This window comes from Lepisma saccharinum, unplaced genomic scaffold (assembly GCF_977018435.1).
Source record: "Lepisma saccharinum unplaced genomic scaffold, izLepSacc3.1 HAP1_SCAFFOLD_220, whole genome shotgun sequence".
In the NCBI taxonomy this organism is placed as follows: Eukaryota; Metazoa; Arthropoda; class Insecta; order Zygentoma; family Lepismatidae; genus Lepisma; species Lepisma saccharinum.
Window position 1 is genome coordinate 72,472 of NW_028143002.1, and position 24,157 is coordinate 96,628.

The window sequence follows — 24,157 nt, forward strand, 5'->3', positions numbered from 1 at the left end:
TACTTCAAAAAATAAAATTGTGTGTATCTCATGTCGAACTAGAAACAAAAAAAATCAAACATTAAGCATGCATGCAGATTAATTAAGCTGTAAATTTAAAATTTGGCCTCCCCCAAATCGCATTTCATACATACATACATGTAGAGGACCCGTGGCCCACCTCCCAAGAGGTTTGGTTAGCATGCAATAGATCAGTATGCTAGAAAATACAGAGAAGAAGAAAAAAAAAGTAGCATTAACACTGCACCGCCGGTTAGCATCATTAATTCTTCTTCTTCATTTTACTGCATACTTATCATCTTAGAAGGCTACGCTGTCAACTCCTATTTGTAGGTTAGCCTCGCCTCTGAAATATCATATAGCAATTTTTTTTAAAAAAAAACAAAAAGTTTGTGAAGCAATCAGATGCTGTCGAAACATCAAAAACACATACACACACACTAGAAAAAAAACATGCAACTTTATTTGTAACACGCACATACATTCTCCATCTTCATCAAGAAAATATTATAATAAACATAATTATTTTTATCTATATCTCACAATAAAACTCTATATCCAAAAATATCACAACATCAAATAACACTAGAGTCGTTAGTACACGTTGCATGCATTACGGAGGTCCTCTGTAGGGTTTCATGGAAGTTTGGGAGAAAAAAAAAACACGTGAAACTCTACAGAGGTGCGGTAATCTATAACCGCAGCCGTTAGAACCTTTTTGGGTTGGGCACAACGCACCCTGGCGAGGTTATAGAGGCCAGGCATCCTAAAAAACAACAATTATTATTTTGTTTGTTTGTTTGTGTTACAATACGGAAATAATAAAAAGCATACGCGCACGCGCGCGCGTGTGTATATGCCACATCGTTCCCCCAAAAAAGAGGTTTACAAAGGTCACGATATATAAACATTTGGGTCCCGGACTTGGAAAATTACGATAAGGTACACTCATTCTTCAAAAGATGAGAGGATGAGAGAATAAGAGGATGAGAGGATGAGAGGATGAGAAGATGAGAGGTTTACGAAGGTCACGATATATAAACATTTGGGTCCCGGACTTGGAAAATTACAATAAGGTGCACTCATCTTTCAAAAGATGAGAGGATGAGAGAATAAGAGAATGAGAGGATGAGAAGATGAGAGGAGAGGTTTACGAAAGTCACAATATATAAACATTTGGGTCCCGGACTTGGAAAATTACAATAAGGTGCACTCACCCCCCCCCCCAAAAGATGAGAGGATGAGAAAATAAGAGGATGAGAGGATGAGAAGATGAGAGGATGAGAGAATGAGAGGTTTGTTTTTTGCGTCACAATACGGAAAATAATGAGAGCCATACGCGCGCGCGCGTGTGTATATGCCACATCGTTCCCCCCAAAGAGAGGTTTACGAAGGTCACGATATATAAACATTTTGGTCCCGTTGATTCCAGCACTCCAACTTCATCTCTGATGTTGACGACAATGTTCTGAAAGTGGAGAGAATAAGAAGATGAGAGGATGAGAGGATGAGAGGATGAGAGCGCGCGTGTGTGTATATGCCACATCCTTCCCCCAAGAGAGAGGTTTACAAAGGTCACGATATATAAACATTTTGGTCCCGTTGATTCCAGCACTCCAACTTCATCTCTGATGTTGACGACAATGTTCTGAAGGTAGAGAGAATAAGAGGATGAGAGGATGAGAAAATGAGAGAATAAGAGAATAAGAGGATGAGAGGATGAGAGGATGAGAGAATAAGAGGATGAGAAGATGAGAGGATGAGAGGATGAGAGGATGAGAGGATGAGAAGATGAGAGGATGAGAGGATGAGAGCTCATCTTTCACTCATCACTGCTTTTCTGCGCCCGTGAAACATCGTCAGCGCAATAAATCAGGCGCGGAACAGGGAGAGAAAGTGAGTTTTTCAACTTTTTGTAGTCGTTTGGTCAAAAAATCAGAGTTGCGGTGGGAGTCACAAATTTACACTACTTGGGTGCTATATTCACTTGCGTGAAGCCTTCGGGCTGTTCTGCTTCACAATAAAGTAACATGCTAAGGAAACAAACTTACTTTACTTCACAATAACACATTTTCGAGAGCTAAAATTAACTGAAAACGTTCATAGACAACAAAATCTTCATAAACAATGCAAGATATTTCACTTTCTTTTGGGGTACAGAGGGACAAGGGACTATTGCAGTGAACATTTCCAGCGCACACAAATAAAATAACGTGGAAGAATACTGCAAAGTGTTCCGTTGTGGACTGCTGCTGCTGCTAATGTCACTTGACGTTGGTATGAATAATTATTACAGACCTAAATGCTTTCATTGTTAGGTTAGGCAGCAAATTTAGGGTTGCCAGCATTAAAATTCTTCCTTAAATATTTTAAATATTTATTTATTTATTTTTACAGAAGAAACTACTTGCCGTAATAAGTTCCTGTAGCATTGTCGAACATAGGGAAGGTGTTTTGTGTGATGTGGGAATGTTTCATAGCTGAAATTCATGTTGTTCGTTGAAAATTAATTCTCCGACGGAGAATAGCTAGCCCCACGAATCATTGGCGCGTGGATAGGTTAGTTCTGTTAGGTTAGGAAACATAGTTAAAATTTGGTGTCGTGTTAGTATCCCCACACCCCCTATACGCCTTCATGGCGTGGTGCTATGCACAGGGAAACTCTTTACCTTTGTTAGTATCAGGATCTAGAAATTGGAAATAATTGCGAACCATTGGTGCTAGCCCCACGAACCATTGGCGCGTGGTTAGGTTAGGAAACATAGTTCAAATTTCATCAAAACAACGTTGATACACCTTCAGGAATATTCCGTGAAGCAGATACGAAAGTACGAATGTCAAAAATTGACGAAACGAAAAAATTAGAGGTGTCCGAAGGATAGTAAATTTTTACCCTTTAGAATGCCCGTGATGTAGGTATGTAGGGGTATTACATTCCTAAATGCATTTGTTAGGTTAGGCAGGCCAGGTTTAGGGCTGTTGTGATAGCAATTCCATATGCTATTCACATCACGTGGTGAAGAAGCTGTGGTCTAAATATACACCTTTTGCATTTACAGTATAACCCCCCCCTAAATTTTGCACAAAACTTACCCTATTCTTTGAAAAAGAAAATTTTCTATCTTTCCTGTGTATAGTGAAGAGATGTAGAATACCTTGTACCATATAAGTTGTTACGTTCCCAGCCTCTATCTAAAAATATTCTAGTTTCAACTAATTCATTCTGCGATATTGTTACAATGTGTAAATTGAGGGCAGCACCATTGTCATGCAGTTTTTTGAATTTTACACACTGCCTAGATGAGTAGATAGCAACAGCTATGTCTGCTTCGAGATATGTGCTGACATGTAACAAAAACCTTTTTTGCCCTTTTGTATGCATAAACCTGAGCTACCTAACCTACTCATGTCTGCATCCTATCTATAGCAGAAATAAATATGTGAATAGTATAGGTAAGCCAAGTTTAGGTTATTTCTGCTATTGGATGCATACGTCAGTAGGTTAGGCAGGTCAGGTTTATACATACTGTTAAAAGGCTCAAAAATATTTTTTGTTACATGTTCGCACATGTCTCCAAGCTGTTTTTCCCAACTCTATTTTTGATTACATTGCTTGCAAAAATATAATTTTCACATTCTTGCAAACTTATGCAATCAGACTTTGTTTTAAATATGGATGGGATCTACAACATGCACGAAGTAAAATTGTAAATTATTTTTGAATCTCGATTCTTGTTACTTCAGCTCCTTTGGTGGCAATAATAAAATTAGCCGTTGATAACACAAAATGTACATGACACACTTAAACAAAATTCTGTTTACATTTAAGTATACAATTATAGACAAAACAGACATGGTACTGGCTACCATAGCCCTCTGAAAGATACAGCATGCCATGACTTGCAGTATTGTCAGGGTGCTGTGACTGGTTACATGTATATTATTACAAGGTATGACTGAAGATGACCGGACCCCTCTCCGATTTTCTTGATATTTGGCATACTTACCAATTGAGGCCTGCTAATGACGAATCTGAAGTTAAAATTTGTCGGAAACGTCTAGAAATTGCAAAATAATTGCGAACCATTGACGTGTGGTTAGGTTTGTTCCAGTTAGGTTAGGCAAACATAGTTAAAATTTCGTGTCGTGGTAGTATCAGGATCTAGAAATTGCAAAATAATTGTGAACCATTGATGCTAGCCCCACGAATCATTGACATGTGGTTACTGTGGTTAGGTTAGGCAAACATAGTTAAAATTTCGTGTCGTAGTAGTATCAGGAATATATATATTTGCTTGTGAAACAAAAAAATTCGCGAAAATAGACTGTTTTCATTCCAAAAACTAACGCCTTATTTTAGCTTATTTTGCAATTTCTAGACATTTCCGACAACTTTTAACTTCAGATTCGTGATTACGAGGCCTCAATTAGTGAGTATGCCAAATATGAAGAAAATCTGAGAAGGGTCCGGTCGTCTTCAGTCGTTCCTATTACAGTGACCAACTGTGCCAGGTGATGAAGCTAATGCTTTTATTATTATTATTATTATTTAATCTGGTCTCATTATTCATTGTAATATGAGGAATGTTTGTTACGAGACACACACTAATTCATAAGAGATTGTGTATTATTATTAGTTTCCATGCTGCTTATCAGGTTAGGCAGTTATGTGCATGGGTTAAGTAAGCACCAGTCTAAAAATTTGGAATGACCATATCACTAGATATTTAGTCTGCTTTTCCAATATTTTCACCATTAATCACCACTTGGGTATTTTTTTCTGTGTCAAAACTTAATTTCTAATTTTATTTATTCTTTACTTGCACCAGTCTTTAAGTTACTCAGTTAGGCGTATCACTTGTAAGCAGAGAATGCATGTTTTCCTTTCATTGTATCTGGCAGTACCTGTTTTTAAATTTTGTGATATACATTTTGAGAGCCAAGCCATAACTGTTTTAAAAAAAGTATGTTCTCTACGCATTTTTATTCTCGATCTCCAGTCCTTTGAGGATGGAGGTATGACTTATTTTCTGGTGATGCTTGAGATGCCATGCATACATAGGCATGTGGTTAAAATCAAACCAAATTGTTCCAAGGAAGGTCAGCAATCGAGGAGGGGAGAATATCAAAAAATTCAATCAGTTTTATATGTTTTAAACATATGTGCAAGCATAGGTGCACCCAGGAATTTTTCTATGAGAGGGGTTGGGGTTTGTCAAGCAAATGAAAATGTGAGTCTGCTAGTTAGGTGGACCTTCGTGGTACTGAATGGTTAATATGTAGTTATATAAACATCATAGCCAGGAACATGCCTCTTATAAAAAAATAATTAAAAAAATACACCTAATATAGTTCTTATTCTCAAGCAACAATTTTAGTGCTGGATGAATTGAAAGTCCATCAAAAGGGTGCTACGATTGATAAATGCTGCTGTGCCATTCCAGACAATTGAATCCTACTATTTTAAAATGCTACAAGGATGAATAATTTTCCATTATAAAATTGTGGGGGAAAAGTAATTTGCTGTAATGGTAATAATGGTCCCACGGTTGGCGGGGGAATGAATGTTCAATTGCAATGCTATGGGGGAAATGAAACATTAACTCCAACCTTGGATGTGGGGTAGGTTCCACCACTACCCTTTTTATACTCTACATTAATTCCACTATCAGTCGCCCATCAAAATAATCCTATCAGTTCATTAATGACCGTTGACTGTTGCATATAATGGTTATCTTCGTGCTGGGGTAGAATATACCCAATGTACAATGTTGCGCTATTGTTTCTGCAATTTGTCTTCTATGCACTACCGAGCATTTCACATGTTAATTCATAAGTAATTTATTTGACTACTCATCCACATCAGAAATCGAATTTAAATAGAAATAAATTACTACTGATTTAATTCATAAAATTTCTTCTTTTAGGAACTGTTCACCAACACTGGCCAAATGCTACAGCAAGAGGTGTCTAATATGGCAGGAGTGGCGTGTGCAGGTCAAACTCGGAAACAACAAACAAAACAAGTAAGTTATAATGATGTAATGGAAAGTGGGATAATTTGCATTTTTTACTCAAAAAAGTCATGAAAAGCAATACACTGATTCAGATTAACATATTTACACTGCAGTTACAGAAACCTAACCACGAATTAGATATTTGCCGGGCTTGTGGTTGTGCAAGTTTTAAAGTGTAATCTACCATCAAATTCTCCTTGATTTACAGTGAGAATATTGGCATCAGCAAGATATAGATATCTGCCATTGCTCCCATCAGCCATTGTTCCTCCCACCAGACAGCTTGCTAAAGGCATATATATAGCAAGAAAACTTGGTGAAACTTTTTCCCTCCATATGGCAAGCATAAAAATCCATAAAAAAAACATTTTCGCAAGCACCTATACGCCCTAGTTGTCTCATTGTCACCATGTTGAACTACATGAGCATCCCCCCAACTAAGTCCAAGGCTCTATCAAACATTCCCCAGCGAACATTTTTCACTTCAAACTCAGAATCCAGAGACAATCAAATTCAATTTTCTTTTCCAAATCAGCCTTGAAAATGTTGGTTAAATTACATAGCAGACATATATTCACCTATGATCATTCCTGTTTGTGCTTTTGTGTGACTTTCGCACAGCATAAGAAAGTGTTTGTTGCGGTTTGAAGTGTTTTTTTGTTTAAGTTCACTTTATGCACAGATAAGCTAATCGGCTCTAGACCTACAGTTTAAAGTGGGAACTGAACTGCTAAGTGCCTCCACCGGAAATTGAACCTGGGACCCCTTAATTACAAGGCAACGACGTTAGCACTATGCCATCAGGGAGGCAATAAAGTGTTCATGTTACCATTTTTTATGTGAGATGCAGAATTTTTTCCAGCAATGTTTTTGGTTCTTTGAGAAATTGTACAAACATACAGAGCTCATAACTAATCTATTTTTTTCCTTTCCAAAATTGTGCCTATTGTAGTCTTAAAGCACAGACATTAGAAAAGGAAGTCTCATTTTAGCACATCTATCCCTTCCCTTAGATGTGGCACAGAGAGTTTGAGATGTTTGATTGAAGGAATTGCTGTAAAAGTTTTGATATAAATGTAAAGAATAACTGTTATTCCATGTTTGTAAGTGGTTGGAAAAACTGCCTTTTTGGGGAAAAAACAAGTTGTTTTTTTTTCTCCGCATCTTCTTTTGGTTGAGCTTTTTCACAAAATGTCTCAAATCAATGAAAATACAGGAGTTGGCAGTACTTTTCCTGTTGCATGGTTTTCTTATATCTCCCTACTGTAAAATAGGCACTCATTTCTAAATATAAAATACAATTTACAATATGAAATTCGTAGCTAGATATAAACAGTGCTTTCAAAAAAGCTGGCTTTTTTGAATGGGCTGCTCTTTCAGAGTGTCATCTTCATATTTCGGTAGGCTTATTAAATATATCTATGTAGTATAAAAATATTCACATAACTAGAGTAGTTTTGTATGTGTTTTTAATATAACCTAATAGTATGATATGATTTTCAATGCTTGAATTTGTTATAGGATCATTTACATGAAGCAAAAAATAATATACTGCTCTATCTTTTGAGAATCTAGTATGAAATCTCTTTACATTAAAGTTTGTGTTCAGTAAAATACATTTGTATTCTGGCTTTCCAGTACATAATGTATAATTTGGTTAAATGGCGGCTAAACCTGGACACGGAGCAACTAGTGATTTAATTTTGCTACTTGTTGCAGTGGTTCTCACCTTTGAGATCACAGCCCACTAAATTTATTTATTATAAGTCGATGCCCTGATCCCAAGAATTTCATTCATAAATACATTTCTGATCTTTAAAGTTTGTGTAAATTAACATGCAGTCTCAATGAATATTCAATATTAATATATAAACTATGGCATAATCATAAAGAGTAATAAATAGTTCAATTATGTATAGGCTTGCTGTCAAATATGAAATTAGATTTAAATTAGTTGTCAACCCCTGGGTGCAACGGACATTTTGTTGAAATGCACTGGCATTAAAACTGAAGCAGAAGCAGATAAGACTGACTTCAAATGGCAAAAAAATATTTAAGAGATCGGGACTGGACCTGTTTGAAATTAGATCTGAAGCACTCTGCCTCCATTGAGTTTATTACAAGGCAAATGCATTTACTTTATTCCACTCCAGAGGTCCATTTATTATTATGAAAGGTACCTTATATAAAAAGGTGGCCTTTTTCGAACAACAGTACTTGCAAATTGTTCTCTCTGATTTGCAGGCTAAACTAAATCTTAATCTCGGATGAAATAGCTAATAATCTTGTTAAGTATAGAGATAGAACATTCAGACCGAAGCAACGCACGGTAGTGGGGGTGTCACATTCAAACCATTTTATTATTGAATCACTGCTTCCTTTTCTGATTATATATGGCTAGTTATTTATTAATTATAATAATTACAGAAACTACTATCAGGAATAAAAGATAATAACCAATTATTACATGAGTGTGTCATATATTTTATCATTCCCTAAAACTCTCAACACCCATGACATTTTTATTAATGATTTTTTGTTTGTAGAAGTGCAGTTGTTTATTAAATGTAATTATTACAATAATTACCATCATTACCAACTAATTGTACACTGTCACTGGCATGAGTATCTCGAATGAGACGCATTCAAAGATTGCGCATGATATGTCCACCAAGTGCATTTTGCCTCCTAATTACATTACATTTATGTTTCTATGAACAGAAGTAATACAAAAATATTGGGAACATTCCAGGGAACCATGTAATTTATTTTCAAACAGTTGAAAAATCTAAAAAATAAGAGGTGGTTTAATTGCAAGCCCCCTCCCCCTCTTCCTCTGTAAGCTAGGATTAAAATTGTAGCTGAACCAGTATGCAATATGTGCCCACTGAGATTGGCCAATATATGTCTCTTGGCTGCTGCATCATGTACATTTTTGTAGCTAGTTGTAAAATGTGTGACTACAAACCTGTAAACTCATAACAATAACTTCAAGTGAAATAGGTTAGCTGCAATTGGTAAAATGCCAAAATTTCTGTTGTTTTTCTTAAAAAAAGCCTGCTTTTTATCGAAATAAGAAACAGTTCATTCAAAGAGCTAGCTTTTTTGCAACTCTATAATCTCACAAGAAAACTTGGCATGTTATGCAGTAGGTTGTTGGATAGCCCAGAATGCCAAAATTTCATCTTCAAACATTGGTCAAATCACAATTTCCCGATAACTTATCGATCACTTTTTACATTGTTGCAACGTTTTTATTTTCAAATTAAATGGCATGCAAATTTGTGCAATATTCCTGATTGTTGATTGATTGAATTGGCTTATTTTACTTTGTATTTCTGCCACTTTTGACTAATCGCAAAGATGGGGATGCTGAAATTGATGAATGGACACTCACAATACCTATGCCAGGCTTCGGTCCGAGTAGTTATGGTACCGCGTTGAGTCCGATAAATCAATTGATTTGAAAAGATCGATCAAAGATCAATTGATGATGTAGTTGTGTGGGCAAGCAAGGGGTATTGTTGTGAGCGATGACGTTATAAAATGGGTGGAGTGTAATTTGTGAGGATGATTTTGATTTGTGTGACGTCATAAAATGGGCGGGGTTTCACTTTGTGAGGAAAATTCTGATTGGTTGTTGGGGAGGAGGAAAAGTATTCGGGGTTTTCCCGGTGACGGTTGGTCAGGGTTTCCAGCGTCTGAAAACAGATGACGTTGATGAGGCTTTTAAGTGGTGCTGTGAATGTTAAGTGCCTTTTCTTGGAAAATGGGGTTTGTTGAGTGTTGTTTCGAGGAAATGTTGTGAGAATTAATGGATGTGGTTTGGGTAATGGGTTTGGAAGGGTAATTGCTTTTGCATTCCTGAAATTCTGAGAATTTGGGTACGTGTTTTTGTTATTTGAAGAGAGATGGCGTTGATGAGTCATTCCGGGGAAGGTGGTGTTTTTCTCGGGCGGCCGTTGATGAGTTTGAAATTCCTGGAATTTGGGTGTGGTCTGAAAAAACATGTCCTAACATGTTTTAGGTTTAACCTTCCAGGGAGGCTGTTTGAAGTATGTTTAACGGAAATCGTGACGTAGAAACAAGAAGGTATAAATAGAAGGGATACAGGATAATAGTATCATGTGAGAATGGATGTGTGCGGTACAAGACTGTCTGATAATGGTGTGAATTTCTACGAGGTTAGCTACGAGGAGTTCTGGGAACTTTTTCGATCTTTCGGCGACCTGGACAACGATCCAACGGCCCTGCATCGGGTGCTGAGTTATTTCCCGTTTATGTATGTAGCGATACTTGAATCTCCCTGGTGTGGATGTTACCTGTTCAACGGATTAGGAAAAGGAGTCCATCATCACTGCTAGACGTTGAAGGAGATAGAAGAGAGGAAAAGAAGAGCGGACGAGAGAACAGGATTTCCCGGTCACGGGTGTATGTGCGAACTACGTCGCAGGAAGGAAGAGAACAAGATCGGTGAAGCTTTGAAGCAGAGAGTGAAAGAGTGGCTTTCATTGCTGGCAGACAGAAATTCCTCGTGGTGCTCTGGCTGTGATCGTCCTTTGTTACGTGAATTAGAAGGACATCCCTGTTTCCCTGTGGTTCCTGCATAAGGTTTCGGCGTCCGCAGACGTCTGTTCCCCGACGATCTTCAGGCTGTTCCTTTATCGCCGATACCTGGGACGCCGTCACCTACAGTATCCGATTACTTTACCTTTTATGACGTATGAGAGTGTTTACTCACCACGTCTGCTGGACTCACGCCGAGCCATATGTTATCAGTTACGTATCAGTGAATTCGAGATACAGAACATACAGAAAGTGGCCTATAGGACTCCGGAAGAATTAGTAACTGCAGGATTTTACTATTCAGGCTTTAGCGACAGAGTATTATTTTTGTTCGTACGGGCTTTGCGATTGATTGTCCGATTCTAGGACATTACATGTTGGTACCCCAGTGCCCTTTTATACAGAGTGTTGCGGCGTTACATCGTAACTCCAAGAGCTGCAAGTATTGCGACAGTATAGAGACTCCTGAGAAAACGTCCGATAAACCTAGTGTGGATTCTGTGTGCAAAATATGTTTTCAGAATCCTAGCAGTGTTGTAATTCTCCCGTGTCGACATTTTGTTTCCTGCGGATCCTGTGCTTCCCAATTGGACAAGTGCGCCGTATGCCGGGGTAGCTTTGAAGATACGTTGACAGTTTTCACCTGATGCCCAAAATGGATGTCTGTTTTTTTGGACGTTCAAGATCTTCGAGGAGCAGGAGGAGAATTTGTGTGGAAAGAAGTCGGAATTTTAAAATTTTCTTTTGACAATGCATTTGACTGTTTAGTGAAATCTCCATATGGTTTACGCTTTTTGAGTGAAAAGTATCGCCGAGTGAATTTCTGGCTCCGTACTAACAAACACGGTCTCAACTGGGGAGATGGATGGCTACCGTATGAGAAATTAGGAGATTTGTTATATGTTGTGCTTGTGAATCAAATAGTGTACGTCAAAGGTACGGAGAAAGTGAAATGGTTTGAAAAATTACTTGGAGAAAAAGGTATGGGTTAAATATCCGTACGTAACATCGAAGAACTTGAATGTCCAAAATTGAATAGTGTGAAAAACACTTCAGGAAGATGCAAAGAACATAGCAAATGTGAAAATGTAAAAAAAAACCTGTGCAGTTGAAAATGTCTGGAAGATGTACAGTTTCTATTTTAATAAGTACAAGAAATAAAAGAGTTTTTTAAAATATACAAATGTTTTATTTACAATCTATAATATGGATAAAGGTTTACAATACATAGAATAACACAAATGTTGTATTTACAATTGAATATGAAAGGTTTACAATACCTCAAGGGTTATATTACAGTACATAAAATAACAATACACAGAAAAAACAATGGTTCATTTACAACATCAGATACATGAAAGTAACAGAACGTATTTACAATGTCAATGTCTGTCCAAGATTGTTCTCAAGATATATTTCAATCATCAGTTCGTTGTACCAAAGAATATAAAAATAGTTCACTAAATTGGGCACTTCTTTTTTTCTGTAACCATATTGTTTTTGATACAATATACAAAAGCCTGCATTTCGGGTTGCAATTTATGATAACGTTCGTTCTTTTATTTCTGCAGAAACCAAAAAAGGTTACACAAAAATAAGTGTAGTTCAGAGGCTTTGAAAATAAAAGCATCGGATGAATGATGCTGATACATCGAGATACAACGTTTCCCGAAAATATTTACACCACTGACGGTGATATTTCCCGTAACAAAGTAATTGAATCGACGACCTGTTTCGACGTAATTCAGTAAGTCAGATTTCAAAGCCCACAGTTCTCTAATCTGCTTAGAATCGGTGCGTACGGGTGATCTCCCCTGTTGCGAAAACTCCCACACCAAATTGAAAGGGGATTGCTTTTCGAATCCTATTGCTACGAACTTGTTTTTTTCCTTGTTCAGAAAATATGTGTTAGCAAGATAGAGATCTACATGCCTCTACTTTGTGTAGTCCAGGACATTCGATTGTATCTGGGGAAAAGTCGATCTCCCTACGCCGTTTTATGAAATCACAGTCTGTAGTCACATCTATTCACTCGTCCATCGGTTCGTTCTTGATGGAGAGAGTTTCGATTTTGAGGGGTTGCACACGTTTGCGAGTTTTACGTTTGGAAGCATCATCCTGATTGGTCATGCGTTTCACTAGTTTGTCGTGTTTTTCCATTGTAGAATCCCTAACAGGCTCCATGATGTTTTCACTGGAGCTGTCTCGACGGCACTGAGAGAAAGATACAGCAGCACACATTTATATAGCTTTTTTCATAACACGACACCGGATCGCGGGGATAGAGCAACACGATTGATCCCCTCTCGGGCACTTGCAATGGGGTAAACATTTGAAGATCTGACGAAAACGGTGTAGGATATATCCATCTTTACTGACACCGGGCGGAAATGATTGAATGAAATCCTTGGTCGTAACATGGCGTGCTTTGTAATAAGCATACACGCAACAGTAATGTCCGCACGTCGTGGCCAATACCCCCTGTAAGGGAATGTTGTTGTAAGTCCAAACCGAGGAATGACGGTTCAGGAAAGTTACGAATTCTGGATAGAAAGGATGAAATCCGTATGAATCGAAATATTCAGCCATATTGTTTTTGCCAAAATAGAAGGCCACCCAGTGTGTACCCTGGAAGTTAGAAGTGTCAGTGTTTGCGATTATCAAGGCAGGTGTAGGAAACGTCCGAGGTAAAAGATCTCTCGAGTAAACACCGTAGAAAATGTTCTTGGTGGAACAGTTTCGAGATAGAATCTCCCTGATCTGCGACGTGTCCATGCTGCCTATGTTTTCGAAAACGTAAAATGAGAGTACAGTGTTCTGTTATTTCTATACTCTCAAGATGATATTCTTCTAATATTTGGGGGGACGGTTGCGTGTCAACAGGTTTGGCAGACAGAACTTCCAAAGAATCACTATTATAAATATCATCATAGGTTATCAGTTCGATGAGTTTTCCCATCTGCCGTTACATATGTTTTCATATGTTTATAATAATATCTCTGTCTTTGGTCATTTCTATGAGTCCTGGGTAACATCTGGCGTCTGGCAGTCGTGGAAGCAAACGTGTGTCAACAGGTTTGGAAGATGTCACTTTCGAAGAAACACTATTATGATTAATATCACAGTTTTTCCGTTCGGGTGGTTTTTCCATCACAGGTAGTATAATGTCTTCATCAAAACTGTCTCGATAACAGTGCGAGCTAGAAACACTAGCACACATATTTATAGACAATTTGTCTTACTGATGGAGGATAACACTTCTGTCTTTTGTTATATCTACTGCACATTCGAATTCAGCATACAGAAGGCATGTTATATTTTCCGACAGCTGGGCAGAAAATTGCATCTCGGCTCCAATGATACCTTGTTCCTGGAGACTGATGTGCGTGTCGTTTCCTGAAGAGTCAGGCGTTATGTCGAAAATCAGGAAAATGGATCCGTTCTCGAACATTTTCCTTGTGATCTGGTGTCCGTAATTGGCGTGGTGAATGCCTGCACCGGAAAATAGAGTTTGATAGGCACGTGTTATCAATCCGCCGTTTCCTCCTGTGGTGACCCGTAAGGGTTCGTAAGGTACGAGTTGTCCATTTTTCACAAGATGGAAAGAAGATAGGTTGAAACTTCTAAAGTCGAACGGATTTTTCTTTCAGTCTCCGAGAAAGCTGGCGGTGGATACCATAGCAAAAAGAACAACATTCGGAAACGGACCTTGAAAAGCATTATCGATCGAAATCTGCTGCGTTCCGGCAACGTAAGAATAAGCTTTGATGACGCTTCTGGTGAACGGATAATGGGCAGGAGCGTAAGAGAGTGCTCTGTCTATGGCCAAACTGGTGGTAGGAGTAGGAATGATGTGATTTATTTCGAGAACAGCCTTTCAAATTTTTATTCTGGTGGTTTATGAAGTCTGATCTCCCCAGATGTAAAAAGCATCACGTGACCTGGCTAGATCGATACGTACTTCAACGCCGTTGATCAGGTATTTAGCCTGGTGGAAAAAATCTACGTGCAGTTTTCACATACGTTCGACTACAGCAGACACTTCCGTAGGATTTCCGGTTGTCGGAACGTGCTGGAAAAAGTCTTTTCTGGCGGTAAAACCTTTCTTGTCGGCGGTGATTTCATCTTGATGTCCAGGTGTGTCCAAGTACCACAAGGCATTTGTGAGATGCGTGTTCGCAGCATCGCTGCCGTAATTGATTTCTGCTTCGAAGATTGATTTATATGCGTAATTGTTATCGGCAACTGTTACAGTGATACCGTTGAAAGCCCCTGTAACTTGTGAAAAAAGTGAATGGAGAGGATAATTTACGACCCCGCAGTTTTTTGTGAGGGCGTTGGAAGGTTCGGAAGCACTCATGGGAGACCCATCTTGATTGACCATCTGCGTTAGGAGACGAAGATAGGCAGATGAAAGATCAAGAAAATCTGTTCCTGCCGGCGGAATGGCAAACTGAAATATGTTCTGATTATGGATGGAAGCGATAGGCTTGTAGGCGACCGTGTAAGTTTTTTCGACATTTTGCTGAATAGGTTTTTTACTGAAAAGATCGAACAAAGAGATCATGCAAGTGTTATTCTCCATCATTATCCAAAAATATCTTTTCCTGCCGCCTTCTGTTTAATTTTCCTTTTGCGTGTTGTCCTAGATTTTTTGGATGTTTTTCTCCGCTTTTTGGATGCGCTTTTTTTACGGATCGTAGATGTTCTAATACGGGTGGCTGAACGTTTTAAAATCGACTGAGCAATTTTTGTTGCAGGTTTTGTTCTTATACCGGAACCTACCAGAGATTCGATTTTGCGTTGTGCTTTACTTTTAAGATTTTGACCCGCTTCACGTACACGTTGACGAACGATAGTTCTCGGAGCCTGTTGGCTTGTAGCAATGTCAGTGATAATGTTAGTGCCTGTTTTTAAAGCTTGTTTTCCGATTGCTTTTGCAGCGTTCCAGAGTAGATGTTTCACCATTCTAAAGAGCCCTGCGAAAAGTGACCCCAATCCTCTCCCTTTTTGAATTCTAGTTGAACGGTATATGGGTCCAATTCCTCCACGGATTTGATTACTGTAATATTCGGTCTGCGAATTCATGGTGATTCATTGGCTTTTCGACACAGACTGAGAAAAATAAAGGCCTACTGTTTTTTAAAGGGACTTTGCTTTTCTACGAAAATGTAAAACAGAAAATGTGGGTACGGAGCCGTTCCTCAAAGGTAGGAGATCTCCTTTTCTATCGTGCATCGCAATTTCTATTGTTTCGAAAGAACCTTTATCCATGAGAAACGTAATGAATCGGATTGAAAGTATGATGGGCTACGGGTACTTTGCAAGATGAATCTGTTTCCGAATACAGTTTTCGGGTAAGACGTAGAAGACGTAGCATTTCTCCTCCGACCAATTGCGGTTTCACTAGATCGGAGTAAATTAATATATATGGTTTTTTATCCACGACGTTGTTGGACACTGCGTGCGTAGAATAAATATATTTCAATATGTCATATCGAAATTTAGCATAGTCATCAGTCTCGTCTATGTGTGTAACAGTATTTGTTGGAGCATCGTTAGATTCAGGCTTTGGAACCTCTATGACGGACAGATGTTTGTACACAGCCTCTTTAAAGAAAAACCTGAGATGAGTAGGAACAGTGACGTTAGCAGGGTTTGTTTTCAGGAAATAAATCAGATCCTCTATTCTGTTTGTTGCTGCAGGAAAATAGAATGGTTGTTCGTTAATATAGAGTGTATTATCTGTAGAAACAGAAGATAACGACGAGTCCCATTGCGGTTCCAACAAAAAATGTCAGAATTTCTCGAGAACGGTTCTCCTTATGTCCAGGTCATTGGGGAGGGATTCTTCGATGGAAGAGATCAGGTCCTCAGTACTTGCACACGTCCGAACAGGAAAGGTTACTGTTCCAGAATCTGTTTCCAAAACATTGTCGTATAGAGTTGAGTAATGCAGTTCTGCTATTCCGACTTCCCACAATTCTGGAGACAGATCGATCCGTTTTGCAAGTTTTACGTTGAAATGGGTCAGCGTGTTGTTCGGAAAATAATTCTCCGATGCAGATGACGGAAGGTAAACATAGAAATTATCGTCCATTCTTGCCGAACACAAAGAATTCACTGGATCGCGGTGACGATATATTTTGATATAAATATGTTTTGGAAATTATTTTTCTGATAACTGTTTTACGGAAGATGCCTTAATCCACGAATCGAAACTAGGTGGATATCCGAGCCAGCGAACCAGGTATTCCAAATTTTTACCTTTTCCCCGGCTGTTCCAAATTTTATCAATTTTATACTCTTCGTCAGCATCCGAATAAACTTTTTGCAGTTCATGTTTGTAAAATGTACCTTTTACAGGTTCTTCATTTAAATCATCCAATATGTATACAGGTACAGCTGATCGCTGAACAAGGGAGTGTATTTTGAAAAGTTCTCGTGACCACGATTAATCGTATCCCTTCTCGAAATGTCCTTTGACGACAGAGATTCGTACGATATCACCAACTTTCAGATCTGAAGATGGCTGGGAAATATGTTTGTCAGCTTTGTTGAGACGTTTCCACACGATGTAAACGTTAGACTCGTTTACATCTCGAGGCGCCATCCCTATGGCACTGTGAATTGCCGTATTGTAACCTTCGAAAAGTTGCAGTAAAATATCAACGTAACGTCTTGTCTGTTTCGACGTGAAATATTTCCACATTCGTTCTTTCAATGTTCTGTTGAAACATTCCACTACACTCGCTTTCACAGGATAATTTGAAGCCATCGAAAAATTTACATTTTCATTTTTTAAGAACTTCTGGAATGTAGAAATCGTGAATTCTGTTCCTTGGTCGGTCTGTAGTGTGACAGGCGTCTGATTCCTCCGAAAATAGTTTTGAAAGCTTCGGTTACCGATTTGCATCTTTTATTTTTTAGCGGTAATGCAAAGGTATATTTTGAGAATACATCGATAACTGCCAGAAGATATCTGTATCCATCGTTATGTTTTTGTATCGAAGTCATGTCGTTGAGATCAACTTCCCAAAGCATGTCTATGTTGCACACATTGTAATGATTTCGGAGGAACCTTTTTCTCGCAGGTTTGTGGAGAGTGTACGTTTCCTGGTGCATCAGCCATTTTTTCACCGTATTGCGGGATATATTTTTATCCCGTACTGCGTTCCATAAACGATCTACAGATGAGAATGAAGCACGGTGTCGGGTATCGTAATATATTTTGGTGAAGATTTTATCGTGTTTTAACTTAGTGACTCCCATGACTGATCTCTCTGTCTACGGCTTTTTCTCAGAGGAACCAGCTTGTATGCGTCAGGTGTTCTCAGAAAAGGTGTAGTTTTTCTGGAAACAAGGACAGCCACTATCTTCTTCTTTTTCTGTTTATGTCGATGAGACGGTTCAGGGCTTTCCGTTGACGACGATAAGTTCAACGTATTTGGATCAGGAACTGTTTTTTCCTGACGTTCGTCTATCAAATGTTGAGCCGTAGATTGGTACTCGTCGATGATATTTTGTAACTGATGACGTGTATTACGGGGTAACGTCTCAGCCAGGTTCGGAGGAAAAAACGTCGATGCTGGCGAAATAGTAGAAGAACCGTCGTTATCTTGAACAATAGGAATTTGTAATGGTTCTTTGGATTTTCGACTGAGCCATAAATACTCATCCAGCTCCTTCCTGTAAAGACGCCATTTTTGATCCTCTGTTATATTTTTCATTTTTAGAATATCATTCATTTTTTTATCCAGAACGGATAATTTTTGAGTTACAGACGAGTCGGAACCACGAATACGTGTTAGCTGTTCCGGTGAAAGGACGATCATTTTTCTTGTAGGAAGACGTCATTTTTCAATGAGGAACGAGAGTACCGAGAAGGCCCGATAACAAAGAACCTAGAAGTAAGGGCAGAAATCCTCCTTTCTGCACAAGAAGTTTTCTTCGTTTTTCAATGTTCACTTTCGGTTTCACGAGAATGCGTAAGACCGACTTGTAAGGTGTCAGACGACGTCTTGTGGACGGTTTAATTTTCACGTTTCCTTTTAAAACGTTCAGGCAGCATTCGCTGATGAAACGAATTGTGTTTTTCGGAGCACTTTTCAATAATGATTTACGGATTTTGGTCGGTGAATTTTTCAACACGTGCAAGAAAGGTGAATGTTTCTTGAAAGACGACGAATGTCTATTCCTATTAGAACGTGATTTGGTACGTGTCTTCCTCGTTCTCCTCATCTCGATGTTTTAAACATTCCTGAGGAAGATATGCAGTTGAATAATTCTGGTTGAAAACGTCTGTTTGATAACGTAAAGGATCCGGTGTTGACTGTGAAAGATCAATATACAAATAACTGAAAGGTAGAGTGGTAGCATCTATATATACTTTTGTGAGTTCTCTCTATTGTAAAATGTTATTAAAAGAGATTCCCTTTACCTTACCGGACTATCAAAAACCAACACTTTGGGACTATTACTCTCAAATATTTTTGATTTAACACCATGCAGTCTTTTCGAATCGGAGACTGTTACAGGGTATGCAAAACACATTGCCTTTCTCGGAGAACGCTCTATGTAACCGTACAAAGGATTATACTGCATATTGTTATCAGCATCATGTTTTCTTTTCATCAACGTTTCACCCCTGCCACCACTACTGTTCTTTCTATAGCGTCTCAACTTCTCATATTTGTGTTGTGCAGCATTCTTTGCTTCCCACGATCTACGAAATTGCTGTTCCGTAAAATACTTAGGAACGCTCACGTACATTTCAGGCTGTACCGACGACCGTGGTGACCGTGGAGGAGACGGCAGTGGACTACTACTTCGTGATGCCGTCGTCGCTGGCAACAAATCTGGAGCAGCAGATTTCATCCCCATTACACTGCCGACAAATTGCAATATCCAGCCGCCTATACCCATTTTACACTTCTACTCACCTCAAGACAACCCACTATATATATATATACACCAGGTAGGATTGATCCGTTGAAACTGATCATTTTTTTTCTATAGTATCTGAAACCTGACAGGCGATTGTGCTGGCTGAGCTGTGGATAGTTCTCCGGCAGACAGTTGTACCTCTTATGATGCATAACTGGTTCGTTCCTTTTTATATACCTTCCTCCCGACGATCAACACAGTCATATTCGATACGTAATCTCTCGCGCAGAGCATCCAACGCCCACGTGCCTCTCCTATCTTCTTCCTGTCCTGGTACACTGTACACACTCAACTCTTCCGAGAATCGTATTTCTTTTACTCTGTATAATTTATCTACATCCGTCTTCTCCGGCACTTTTTTCTCCTTATGCTCTTTATCCATCACGTGCTATCCCACATTCTTTGCAGAGAACCCTCCTTCCAGCACAGCATTCAACAGACTTCTAAGAATACAACACACCATTCTTCTGTCACACTCATTCCGGAAACCCATATCTCGACATTTCCAGACCACCGCTTTCATCCTGCTCATTTCAACCATTCCGCACATCATTCATCTGGTCCATGCATATCACTCTCAACCGTCCACACACACACACACATATCACTCACCAATTCCTGGAACCACTTGACGATAATCTTTCTCGCAACACCAAACCGATTAACACCAGACAACAAACATTACTCATTCCCCGAAACCCTACTCTCATTCTCACACAATTTCTAGAACTCGAACACTCAACACTTCAACGTCATCTGCTTGAACATTCACCAGACTATGAAATAATCTCCCGACGAAATTTCTTGAAAAACAGCCCTTAAAACACTTGACTCAACACGGCAAAAGCAATTACCATTCCAAGCCCATTACACAAACCACATCCATTAATTCTCACAACATTTCCTCGAACCAACACTCAACAAACCCCATTTTCCAAGAACAGGCAGTTAACATTCACCGAACCCCTTACAAGCCTCATCACGTCATCTGTTTTCAGACGCTGGAAATTCCGAGAAAACCAACAGTCACCGGAAAATCGTCGATACTTTTCCTCCTCCCCAACCCAAATTCCCAGAATTTCAGAATCATCAACGCCATCTGTTTTCAGACGCCGGCCGACCAAACCGGGAAAAACCCGTTTCCTCCTCTAACAACCAATCAAAACAATCCTCACAAAATTAAGCCACGCCCATTTTAAAACATCCCACCAATCAGAATCATCCACACATTTTCACCCCCACCCATTTTATGACGTCATCGCTCACAACAATACCCCTTGCTTGCCCACACAACTACATCATCGATTGATCTTTGATCGATCTTTTCCAATAATTTATTTATCGGACTCAACGCGGTACCATAACTACTGTCCGGGACCCTTGGCATAATAGCATGTTGTGATAACTACTCCACTCCACCATGGAGGCAGCTGGAGTATTCTTTCTGTGATGAAGTTGGTCTTTTTTGTTGATGAAAGTCATCTTTGTTTAAAGGCCCTAGTGTGGCATAGGTATTCTTTTGCAGATATTATCTTATCACACACAATATATTTTAGAAACAAAATTGAAGTTAAGAATATTTGGTATATGGGAACTAGAAGGTTAGAAAATCTGGGTTGTTGTTATTTTACTGATGCAAAATATTTTTCTTTAAATGAAAGTTCTTAATAGAATGTTAATTCCAAATTGATGTTACACATGACCCTATTTCCTTTACAGGAAGGAACTGAATGTTATTCCACTCCAAGATGAGGGTATATTGCAGAACCTGCAATGGAATTCTTCTGAACTACAGAAAAAAGTGTATTTAAATTAAAAAAATTAAAATAAAAGGATATATTTTATGAAAAAATGTATGTGTAATTTTTGGACTTCAATGCTGACATGAATCGCTTGGTTGGTTGGTTGATTTGGTGTTTTAAGTTCACTTTATGTACAGTAAGTCTAATCGGGACTTGACCTACAGTTTAAAGTGGGATGTGAACCACTATGTGCCTCCACCAGATATCAAACTTGGGATCCTTGATTACAAGGCAATGACGCTACCACAGTGCCATCGGGGAAGCCCTTGGACATGAATTGTGCCTGAGCACTCACTGGCATCATAACTGTGTCAAAGTATGTTTATTTATATTTGTTTGATTGTTATTGTTGCTTTAAACACACTATACACAGATATGTACCTCCACTGTGTATTGAACTAGACACCCCTTGATTACAAGGCTCTCATTTATATTTCTTACAGTGTAGGCTCAAACCGGCTAAACATCTTGGCAATTGTCTGGCGTGTTTTCATTTTTGTAATGTTACTGCACAAAAATTCCTGAAGTTTAGCTTCTATCCATTTTTCATTTGTCTCTTGTGAACTGGTTGTTTTTCCCAGTTTTTTAATTATTTTTTTTACTGGTTCATTAACTGAATCTCTTTCATGGTCAATGTGTGTCTACATTCTCCAGTTATGTAAGTATAAGAGACATTGTCTTCCAATTCAGGTTACATTAGGACCCTTTGCATGATATCCAGAGGTATTTCAAGTTTACAGAATAATGCATAATACTTCACAATTAATATTATTAGAATGCAGACTTGTCAAGAATTTCAAGTAGGTACGTACAAGGTTTTGATAAACTACAAACAGGCAAGTGTGCTATTTAATTATTTTATTTGAGATGAAATCTGAAGTGACGTCTTGATTCTTTTGTAATTTACAGGAATGTTACAGAACAGAACAATATTTTACACCAGATTATACCAGAATTTAGACAGGTAATTTTTAGTATATGGAAGTTATATACTTTAAAACCACATACTCAATTTGTAACATTTGAAATCTAATTATGAATATTGCTGTGTAATACTGATAGTTTGACCACTGTGTAGGTTGAAAAACCATGAAAGTTGAACATATATGTTACCCCTGAGAAATGCAGACAGTATCGAATTTTCAGATGACCATGATTCTGCAAAATGTTTTATATCCTCCTGCCAGCCTCTCATCAATTGGTAAAGGGGATGGATAGCGACTGGAGCATGATGCTGATAACATCACTCAAATCCCATCTTTTTCATGACATAGTGTTACAAACCAGGGAGAGCTTTATTATAGCATGCAAAACACTATTTTATACAAATTTGATGTTATTTTAGAATTTAGTGATTTAGTTGTCAATATTTCATTTTCACTCTGTTTTTTTTAGCTCTACCTGTTATCTGATATTAATGAATTCATATCCAGTACTTGTGTGCATTTTTGCTCCCCTTATATTAATTGCGACAATTAAGATATGTGGTCAATTCATGAGAGGTAAAACAAATACATTTTTAGATATCTTGCCTAAACCTAGTTTTCTAAGTAGAATCCTGTGAATTCTATTTTTCAGGAAATGATTTACAAGGAAATATTGTAATAATTTTTGAAGGGGCTTAACCCCAATAACCCCCCTCAAATATGCCATCCATGAATACATGCAATATAACCACAATGTAAAATACCATTGCAGTAATGTAACTGAAATATTATGCAACCTAGTGGAAATGTCTCTGTAATGTCGGTAATGTTACATTTACATGTTTCTGTAACATTATCAATGTTGTGTTATGTTCGCGGACATCTTCACATTACTGAAACTTACCCGAAACATTTCTGTAATGTTCTGCAACATTGCCGCAATGTTACAATGTTTCACCACTTATGTGTTGCTAACATATCTGAAACCATGTTGTGCTGTATGGGTAGGTTTGTTTTACTTTTTCCTCCGAAAAATCCTCATGGAGTGCCACTCACATTCATGAATATTATCTATTCAAATAAACTCACTATTCATTTTTCGTGCAATATTACATTTACGATCAATTTCACCATTTGGGCAACTTCATAAGACAGTAAACAAACAACAATCAATTTTTAGGAAGATCGATCGATTCTTCGTGACTCTCGATTTTAATTCTCGCAATCTGATTGCTTGTTTGGGTGTAGCCTCTACGACAAATTTGCCTTAAGTGCATCACAGACTATATTCCCAGTCGTTAGCGAGAACTTGTAAGCCATCGAAGTCGGTAATCGTTAACGACCAGTCAGGACTACAATTTTCTCGCCGAGCACAAGTTGGAACAATAACGAAGTTGTCGATTCCGTGCTCACGTATTGAGAGTCAAGACTAAGGATAGTCTCGCCGAGTGTGCCCGCGTACTGTTTGACTAGATAGTAGTATATCTTAATTACACAGTGACCGCGTAACGTAGGTTTACGAGGCCTTTAAGCTTACACCGGAGAAAAAAAATATACCTAAGATTATTATTGTGCGAAATATCGCCATTAAGTAGTTGTTTTAGGTGAGCCACTAGAGGATTATTAACTTGTAGGAGCAAGCCATAAGTTCGCCGACTAAACGGAATAATAATAATATATCCGTCTCTTAATTACTTGTCTAAGCAGTCCTCTTTTCACTAACATATTTATTTATTACTAGTTCTCTTTATTGGCTCATCACCCCTAAATATAAAACAATGGTATTTATATATATATCTGTATTTGAAGTAAAGATGAATTGAATCTGTGCAAGATTGTTGCTGAAGTACTTTTATTAATGCGTTTTTTTCAGTTTTAAGCATGTAATATTAAATACTGT